Source organism: Primulina tabacum, chromosome 18, assembly GCF_025594145.1.
Source record: "Primulina tabacum isolate GXHZ01 chromosome 18, ASM2559414v2, whole genome shotgun sequence".
Lineage (NCBI taxonomy): Eukaryota > Viridiplantae > Streptophyta > Magnoliopsida > Lamiales > Gesneriaceae > Primulina > Primulina tabacum.
In genome coordinates, this window is record NC_134567.1 from 6,294,503 (window position 1) to 6,304,314 (window position 9,812).

The following is a 9,812-nucleotide window of genomic DNA, read 5'->3' on the forward strand; positions in this document are numbered from 1 at the left end:
TTGAGATTAAAGGATCCTCTCTTGGTATTTTAATAAAGTTAACATTAACGAACATTATTGAAATCCACTTAATAAAATGGTTCCAATATATTAAATAATCATATTTATATTATGTTATATATTATTATCTTATAAGTATATAATATATACCAAAACTTATAAATGTGGTCAAGTATTTATTGTGCTATATAAATTTGTAAACACTGAATCAAGGTTCCCACTTTAAATGGTTGGTAAAACCAAACTAACATTTAAATGGTACCAAGAAATTAATATTATGATATATTTCTATATAGTAAATCAAGGTTCCAGCTTTAAATGGTTGGTAAAACCAAACAAACATTTAAATGGTTCCAAGAATTTAATATTATAATATATTCATATATAATAAATCAAGGCATCCACTTTAAATGGATGGTAACACCAAACTAACATTTAAATGGTTCCAAGAATTTAGTGTAACATATAGCAACAATAAATCAAAACTCCCACTTATAAGTAGGGTATAAAATTGCTTAAAAAAATAAATATAACATAAACAATAAATAATGATTAAATAATATAAAACACAGATTCTTACATTTTATTAACCTCATTATCATGCCAAGAGTTTCACCTTTTCATCTCAACTTTAGGAAGTTAGCTATTCATTATTCAAAGTGTAAAACTTTGAATATGAAATTAACATGCTAATTATATTTAAATGAAGAAATAAATGAAAAATATAGAGAGAAATATTATGAACTCAAAGGTTTGTTCATAGAATGAGGGATATCTCAATACATTACAATGCACCCCTATTTATAGCCAAATTTGGGGAGACAACCACAAATAAAATATTATTTTTTTACACAAAAGTTTTCATTGGTGTTCCAAGATATTATATTATATTACACATCACTTTTGAAAATCTTCTTCTTGGAATTTGCTTCTTCACATAAAAAGAAACATGTGGATAATTGAGTTGTCTAGTTGTGGTATTTTTTCCAAATCATTTGACCAAGTAATTTGAGAGATATGGTCAAAATACTAGAGCATGGTAAAACTGTCACTCCTTTGGTAACTTTATTTGTTGCTTAATTTGATCCCAATTGTGAGAGGATTTTTATCTCATGCTTGACACCAATATTGTAGATATTAACATCAAATTTCTACAGGTCCAAGAATCATCTTAATCTCATTTGCAACGCCAAGTTTATTCTTGTTTTATCGAACCTGTAAAAAATAGTAAAAACTTGTAATTACACAACAACTTATATTTTATACAATTTATTATAAAACATATAATATTTAAATATTTAATAAAACAAAAACTATATATTTATATTATAAAACATTTAATTAATGTACAATTTTTATGTTTAGCACACCTCCCAACCAGCTTATTGCTAGTCCCTAGCAATTTAAGCGTTAATAGCAATACAAAACATATTGATTACTTTAAATAGAAATGTAATCAAAACTATCTAAGTGTTTAAATTAAATTTGAAAACTGTCAAAGTTATATCAAGATCATCATAATTATAATTTATGAAATAATTTGAGATGATCAATTCAAAGCTTATTTCAGGTAGTTAAATGTACACGGCCTTCAGAAATTCCTAGTAAGAGTCTCAACTCCATATCCTCACAGGTTAATAAATGTTTCAATTTATGGCAACGATTTCTCTCATGGAGTTGGAATACAGATAAATGCTCAGAAAAATGGTTTACAGAATGCAGACAGATAAACGAGCCAAACTATTCAAAAGATAGAAAATCCATTGATTCAAAATCTAGTTGTTCTTATTATATATTTTTTCCTGATTTTTTTTTTTTTTTTGCATAACATCATGAAATCAGAATAAGTTTATGCTTCTTGACCACATATTTATTTAATTTGTACAATAAATTTCTCTCTTTTTTTTTTTTTATGAGAGATATATGGGTCGTAGCATATAACTTAAAAATTACATAGATATTCAATATCTTTCTTTTTGTATTTTTCTCCCTTTTTTTTTCAGAAAATATCATTTTTTTTTCTTCAAAATAAGAACTCAAAATCTAAACAATAGATAGTCTCTCTCATGATCAATAAAGGCTCGAAAGCTGTTTTTTCAGTCCTCTCCACTCACTCACAAAATATGTGTGAGTTTAAAATTATAGGCACTCTTATAAGGTATATCTTAGGCCATATACTTTAATACCTGATATTATCACAATGGTTAATCACTCAAAAAGATTTCATAAATCATATTTTTATATTGATCAGAATATTAAAATTGACTTTTTTTTTTCAAATAAAAATTTAAACATTCTTAAATAGATTAATGCATGTTCTAATTTAAATCTTTCAAACATGTAATGTATGACAATTTTTGCAAAAATTACTAAGATACAAACAATAAACATGATTTTATTTTAAAATAATATATATTATTATTTTTTATTTATTTTTTTTTTAAAATATTTTTTTTTTTAAATTTTGTTCTCCCCCCAATCAGAATATGACATTGTCCCTAATGTCAAAATAACTATTAATAAAGAGTACGTAATGAAAGAGATATCAACTGGAATTTTATTGAAGATAACAAACTGAAACAAACGCAAACCAATCCACGACTTTTGAATCAATGATCCAACTTCCTTTTCTTACTGCTTGATTGCGACCAATTGATCTTTGTTACCATCGGATCAGGCTTATGAACAAAAGCTTCCAAATCATCAATTAATTGGTCGGCAGTCGAAGCACAGATGAGCATCCGTCGTGAATTTTCTGAAATGAAATTGTGTTCCACAGCTTTATCAAGAAATGTCAACAAACTGTCAAAATAATTATTGATATTCAAGAAGCCCACAGGTTTATTATGGATATTAAGTTGTGCCCAAGAAACAGTGCGAAAAATTTCTTCTAATGTACCAAAACCACCTGGTAGTGCAATAAAAGTATCAGAATTTTCAATTAACCCAATAACCCAATATTACCTCCCCCATATACCAAGTGAATTTTTCTCTCAGCTAATATCTTTCCAAGATTATTCGCTGCTTTTACAAACACTTCATTTTTTCCAGGACTCGACCCACAAAATACACAAATATTTTTCAATGTTTGTGCAGAGGATCAAGCCATGTTTTTACTTTCTTTTTTTTTTCTGCGAAAATAGAGAGAAAGATGAGAGATTTTATAGGACTAATATGTTATCATGACAAAACTATGGGTCACAGCTGTAAACAGAATAAATAGTAAAAACAATAATGACACACATGCATATAAACAGTAGTGTCATTGTGGCTCACAATTTTCCTCTGGTTTTACGTCCAGAAACGGCTTCAACGCCTTCTATGAGTCGAGGATATGCTTCCCATCCAATTTTCTTATAAATTGGCAAACAGGGTCTTTTTTAATCGGATTCCCAAGACTATGACGCTCATCTTGGAATTGTTTCCATAAACGGAGAAGTTCAATATGCACATGTCCACTAGAATGCGTCTCAAGAGTCAATAAGATGTTATCTAAAGACTCCTTACTCAGCCCATTCTGAATGAAACCAATTTTATCTTCCCTGTTATTGGAAACACATCCCAAAGATCTGCATCGTTTGTCACAAGTCCATCTTGCACACTTATGACAAACCCCTAAACTTTTGGCCCTTCGTTTTTTCGCATAAGTGCTTTTTCTTAATCCAGGCAAATACCGAATGAGCAATGATTGTGGAACTTCTCCTCCTAATCGGACCTTAGCTTCTATTACAAGACGAATATCTTCTGGAATTCCTTTTTGCATTAGCAATCTCAATCTTTCACACCTTGCTGCATAAATTTTTCTTAGAACATTTTCAGAAACAGAGGGAAAATATTTACAAATATTTGAGAGAATTTCATCCATTTTGAAAAGAAAAGAAATTATTTTTTTTTTATTTTTGTATCAGCAATTGTGGGAAACTGATTTAACCGACTATGAGAGTCACGGAGTACCGTTATCCGCCATTTAACCGGGAAAATAAAAATATTAAGAAAACCTGAAATAAAAACAAACAAACTTAAATGCAACAAAAAAAAAAATCAAGGATCAGAAAGGGAAATAAACTCTTCTTGAAAGATTTCATTTTCTAAAAATGGTTTAAGCCTTTGTCCATTTACTTTAAAAATATCACCATTTTTAGGATTTTCAATATCCACAGCTCCATAAGTATACACATGCTTTACAACATATGGGCCTGTCCATCTTGATCGTAATTTTCCTGGGAATATGTGAAGTCGAGAATTATAAAGCAAAACTTTTTTTACCAATCTCAAAAGATTTTCTAAGAATTGTTTTATCATGAAATGATATGATTTTTGCTTTATAAATCCTTGAATTCTCATACGCGTCATTTCTGAGTTCATCAAGTTCATTAAGTTGCAATTTACGCAATTTGTTGGCATCATCCATGCTTGAATTTAAAGTTTTGATCGCCCAATAATCTTTATGTTCCAATTCCACAGGCAAATGACAATGTTTTCCATAAACCAACCTATAGGGAGACATATTCAATGATGTTTTAAAAGCTGTTCGATATGCCCAAAGTGCATCATTAAGTCGCAGAGACCAATCTTTTCTATTTGAGTTAACAGTTTTTTCCAAAATTTGCTTTATCTCCCTATTAGCTAATTCAACTTGTCCATTTGTTTGAGGATGATAAGGAGTAGTTACTTTATGAGTAATACCATATTTTTTTCATTAATGAAGCAAATGGTTTATTAACAAAGTGAGTTCCCCCATCACTTATCATGGCTCGAAGAATTCCAAATCTACTAAAAATATTTTCTTTTAAAAATTTGATGACGATTTTATGATCATTTTTTCGACATGGAATTGCCTCTATCCATTTGGAAACATAATCAACTGCAACTAAAATATACAAGTATCCAAACGACGATGGAAAAGGTCCCATAAAATCAATTTCCCAACAGTCAAAGATTTCAATTTCAATGATAGGATTCAAAGGCATCATGTTTCTTTTTGAAATCGCACCCAATTTTTGACAATTTTCACAGATCTTGCAGATTTCGTGGGTGTCTTTAAACAAAGTGGGCCAATAAAATCCACACTGCAAGATTTTTGCAGCCGTTTTCTTTGAAGAAAAATGTCCTCCGCGTGCTTCTGAATGACAAAATTTAATGACACTACTTACCTCATTGTCGGGTATGCAACGTCGAAAAATTTGATCTGGACAATACTTGAACAGATACGGATCATCCCAATAAAAGTTTTTTACCTCATTCAAAAATTTTCTTTTATCTTGGGAACTCCATTGCGGTGGCATTTTTCCTGTCATAAGAAAATTTACTATGTTAGCAAACCAAGGTGTAGTAGTAACTGAAAATAGATGTTCATCAGGAAAATTATCGTTAATTGGTGTCATTTCACAAGATGATCCTGTTACTAGTCTCGATAAATGATCGGCTACGACATTCTCGGTTCCTTTTTTATCTTTGATCACAATGTCAAATTCTTGGAGTAACAAAATCCATCGTATCAGTCGTGGCTTTGCATCCTGTTTGGTCAACAAATATCTAATAGCAGAATGATCAGTAAACACAATAGTCGTTGATCCAATCAAATAAGAACTAAATTTATCTAATGCAAATATTACAGCAAGTAGTTCTTTTTCAGTTGTGGAGTAATTCATTTGAGCATTGTTTAAAATTCTAGTTGCATTATATATCAGATAAGGTTTATCGTTTCTTCTTTGACCCAATACTGCACCAACTGCATAATCACTCGCATCGCACATGATTTCAAATGGTAAAGACCAATCAGGAGGTTGCATGATAGGAGCTGATGTTAAATGTCGAATGATTTTATCAAAAGAATGTTGACATTCTTGAGTCCACTCAAATGCAGTGTCTTTCGTTAAGAGGTTACAAATGGGTTTAGAGATTAAACTAAAGTCCTTTATAAACCTCCGATAAAATCCAGCATGTCCCAAAAATGAGCGAATTTCTTTAATGGTTTTTGGATGGGGTAAATTGGCAATGACATCAACTTTTGCTTTATCAACTTCAATTCCATGAGATGACACGACATGTCCCAAAACAATTCCAGAAGTAATCATGTAATGACATTTTTTCCAATTTAAAATAAGACCTTTTTCCTCGCATCTTTTTAAAACTTTTTCCAAATTTTCAAGACAATTATCAAATGTATTCCCAAAGACAGTTAAATCATCCATGAAAATTTCCAAACAATTTTCAACCATGTCGCAAAAAATGCTTAGCATACATCTTTGAAATGTTGCTGGGGCATTGCATAAACCAAATGGCATCCTTCTGAATGCAAATGTTCCAAAAAGACATGTGAATGTAGTTTTTTCTTGATCTTCGAGTGTAATGAGAATTTGATAATAACCTGAATATCCATCAAGAAAACAGTAGTATGATTGACCTGCTACTCTTTCTAAAATTTGATCCAAAAATGGTAATGGAAAATTATCTTTTCTAGTGGCGTCATTTAATTTTCTTTAATCAATACACATCCGCCAACTAGATGGGACTCGACTTGTTAACAATTCACCTTTTTCATTTTTTATCACTGTGATGCCAGATTTTTTTGGAACTACTTGTGTTGGGCTTACCCACTTACTATCAGAAATAGGGTAGATAATCCCAACATCAAGTAGTTTGAGAACTTCAGTTTTCACAACATCTTTCATGTGTGGATTTAATCTCCTTTGTGGTTGTTGAGATGTTTTAGCATTTTCTTCTAAATGAATTTTGTGTATGCAAATTAGTGGATTAATGCCCTTGAGATCTTTTAGTGTCCAACCAATTGCATTTTTATGTCTTTTAAGCATATCACCTAATTTACCTTCTTGATCACTTTCTAGTTTGGAAGAAATTACCACCGGATATGTTTCATCTTCTCCAAGAAATGCATACTTCAATTCTTCTGGCAAGGGTTTTAACTCCAATATGGGTGGTTCGTCTTTGTTCTCATATTTTGCATCAAATTCTTTCTCTGATCCTGGTAACGAGTGATACCTGATAAAATCATCAAGATCAATTTCAATATTTTCTTTAACAATTTCAATTGAACAAATATCTAATTGATCACGAATACTCCCTTCTTGAATGTTTTCCTCCACAAGAGTTTCAATAAGATTTTCATCTTCACTTTCATCTCTTTTTTCATGTGGTTGCTTACAAAGATTAAAAACATTGAGCTCCAAGGTCATGTTACCAAATGAAAACTTCATTATTCCATTCCTGCAATTTATAAGGGCATTAGAAGTTGCTAAAAATGGACGACCCAGAATTACAGGAATTGCATTACAAGCTTTGATAGGTTGTGTATCTAAAACTATGAAATCGACAGGATATACAAAGTTATCAACTTGGACCAATACGTCTTCTATCATACCTCTTGGCACTTTAACAGATCTATCGGCAAGTAAAAGTGTTACTGAAGTTGATTTTAACTCGCCTAGATTGAGTTCTTGATAAACTGAATATGGAAGTAAATTCACACTAGCTCCAAGATCAAGCAAGGCTTTTTTAATCTTTCGTTCTCCAATAATACATGAAATAGTAGGACAACCAGGGTATTTGTATTTCAAAGTATTATTATTTTGAATGACTGCACTTACTTGTTCGGCTAAAAATGATTTCTTTTTCACATTCAATTTTCTTTTCACAGTGCACAAGTCTTTCAAAAATTTGGCATATGATGGTACCTGTTTTATTGCATCTAATAAAGGAATATTAACTTTTACTTGTTTAAAAATATCATATATATCAGAATTCAAATTTGAATTTTTTGTATTTTTCAATGCATGAGGGAATGGTGGTGACACTGTCTGTTGAACCTCCTCTTCGCAAGTTATGGGTTCCACTTCCTTACCCTTTGGAGTTGATTTATCATCATCTTCACAAGGTTCAAGAATGGATTTTTCCACAACCTTACCACTTCGAAGGGTAATAACAGATTTTACCTGATCCATCGATTGAGTTCCAAAAGTTCCAGTTTGTGAATGATGATCCTTGAGATTAGGCAGAGGTTGTGAAGGAAATTTACCTTTTTCATGAACATTAAGTGCAGATGCAAATTTAGCAAGAGTATCTTTCAAATCTGTCATGGTTTGAGCAGTTTGAGTATTGATAGACTCTTGCTTTGCAATGAAAGAATTCAATGTATCTTCCAAATTTCTTTTAGGTGGAGGAACATAAGGTGCATAATTTTGAAAATTTTGTTGATTCTGGAAATGTGGTTGTGAAAATTGTGCAATATTATCATTCCTCCAACTAAAATTTGGATGATTTCGCCAACCTGAATTGTAATTTTGAGAAAATGGTTCAAAATTTGGCCTTTTGAAATTGTTCAAAACATTGGCTTGTTCATGGAGACATTCTTTAAAAGAGGGCAAAGTGGGACAATCTTTTGTAAAATGATCACTTGTATCACAGATGTGACGCACAATTTCTTGAACAGATTTTAATTGACCATTTTTTTTCAATTCAAGTGCCTCAACTTTTCTTGCCAAAGAGGTAAATCAGCTTGGAAGATCATGTTCATCTTTGAGGGTGTACATACCTCCACCAGATGTGGGCGATTGAATCTTGTTTGATGGTTCGATTGTACCTATAGTGTCCCAATGTTGAGCATTTTCAGCTAATGAATCGAGATACTTAATTGCCTCGTTTGGATCTTTATCTTCAAATGTTCCATTACACATAAATTCAATCATTTGCCTATCTTTAAGTGTTAAGCCTTCATAAAATTGAGAAACAACTCTCCAAATTTCAAAACCAAGATGTGGACAAAGATTAAGAAATTCTTTGTATCTATCCCAACATTGATAAAAAGTTTCTCCTTGTTTTTGAGTGAAAGTGATGATTTGATTTTTGAAAGAATTTGTTTTATGATAGGGAAAAAACTTTTTCAAAAATTGTTGTTGCAATTCATCCCAAGTCCGAATGGATCCCGATCTAAGATTTTGTAGCCAAGTTTTAGCTTTATATTTTAAAGAAAAAGGAAAAAGCTTAAGTCGAATGGTGTTCATGCCACAATTTAGATCATTATATGTGTTGCACACTTCTTCAAACTCTCGTAAATGCATGTATGGATTTTCAGGATCTAAGCCATGAAAATTGGGTAAAAGTTGGATAATACCAGGCTTAAAATTGAAATGAGATGCATCAAGGGGAAAAACTAGACATGAAGGTGCACTAGTACGTGTAGGATTCATGTGATCTCTAAGTGTTCTTCGTCTATCATGATCATGTTGAGATTTAATTTCATCTTCATTTTCTTGGATGGGTTCTTCCGCCATGTTTTGTAAAAATAAAGGGTTATTTCGAATGAGTCGACCACTAAGTGCACGTGACCAAATGCTCATGCAAATGCAAATGCAAAAAAAATAAAAGCACACAAAAGCAATAAAAATTTAAATAAAGAAAAATAAACTATAAACAAAATTAAATAGACTTGAAATTAAATTATACTTCCCCGGCAACGGCGTCAAAAACTTGTTGCCACTTTGATTGTTGCACTCCCAAGAGCAGGTTGTCCACAAGTAGTATAATTCGGTAAGTCCGAATATCGTATCCACAGGGAAGCTAAGGTAATTACAAGTCCACTACAATGTCTTTTTGTTTTGTTTTTGTTTTTGTTTCTTTTTAATTTTAATTGTTTGAATCTTTAATGGGTAAATTTTAATTGTTCAAATTTTAATTTAAGTAGTTGAGATTAAAGGATCCACTCTTGGTATTTTAATAAAGTTAACATTAACGAACATTATTGAAATCCACTTAATAAAATGGTTCCAATATATTAAATAATCATATTTATATTA

At 31.1% G+C, this 9,812-nt stretch overlaps 1 non-coding gene across 1 annotated transcript; it reads left to right on the forward strand.

Moving 5' to 3' along the window:
- The first annotated feature begins 8,763 nt into the window (after nt 1-8,763).
- Nucleotides 8,764-8,872, forward strand: LOC142534008 (small nucleolar RNA R71). Its single transcript, XR_012816880.1, has one exon. It is a non-coding gene; the product is annotated as a small nucleolar RNA R71 (small nucleolar RNA).
- The last annotated feature ends 940 nt before the right edge of the window (nt 8,873-9,812 follow it).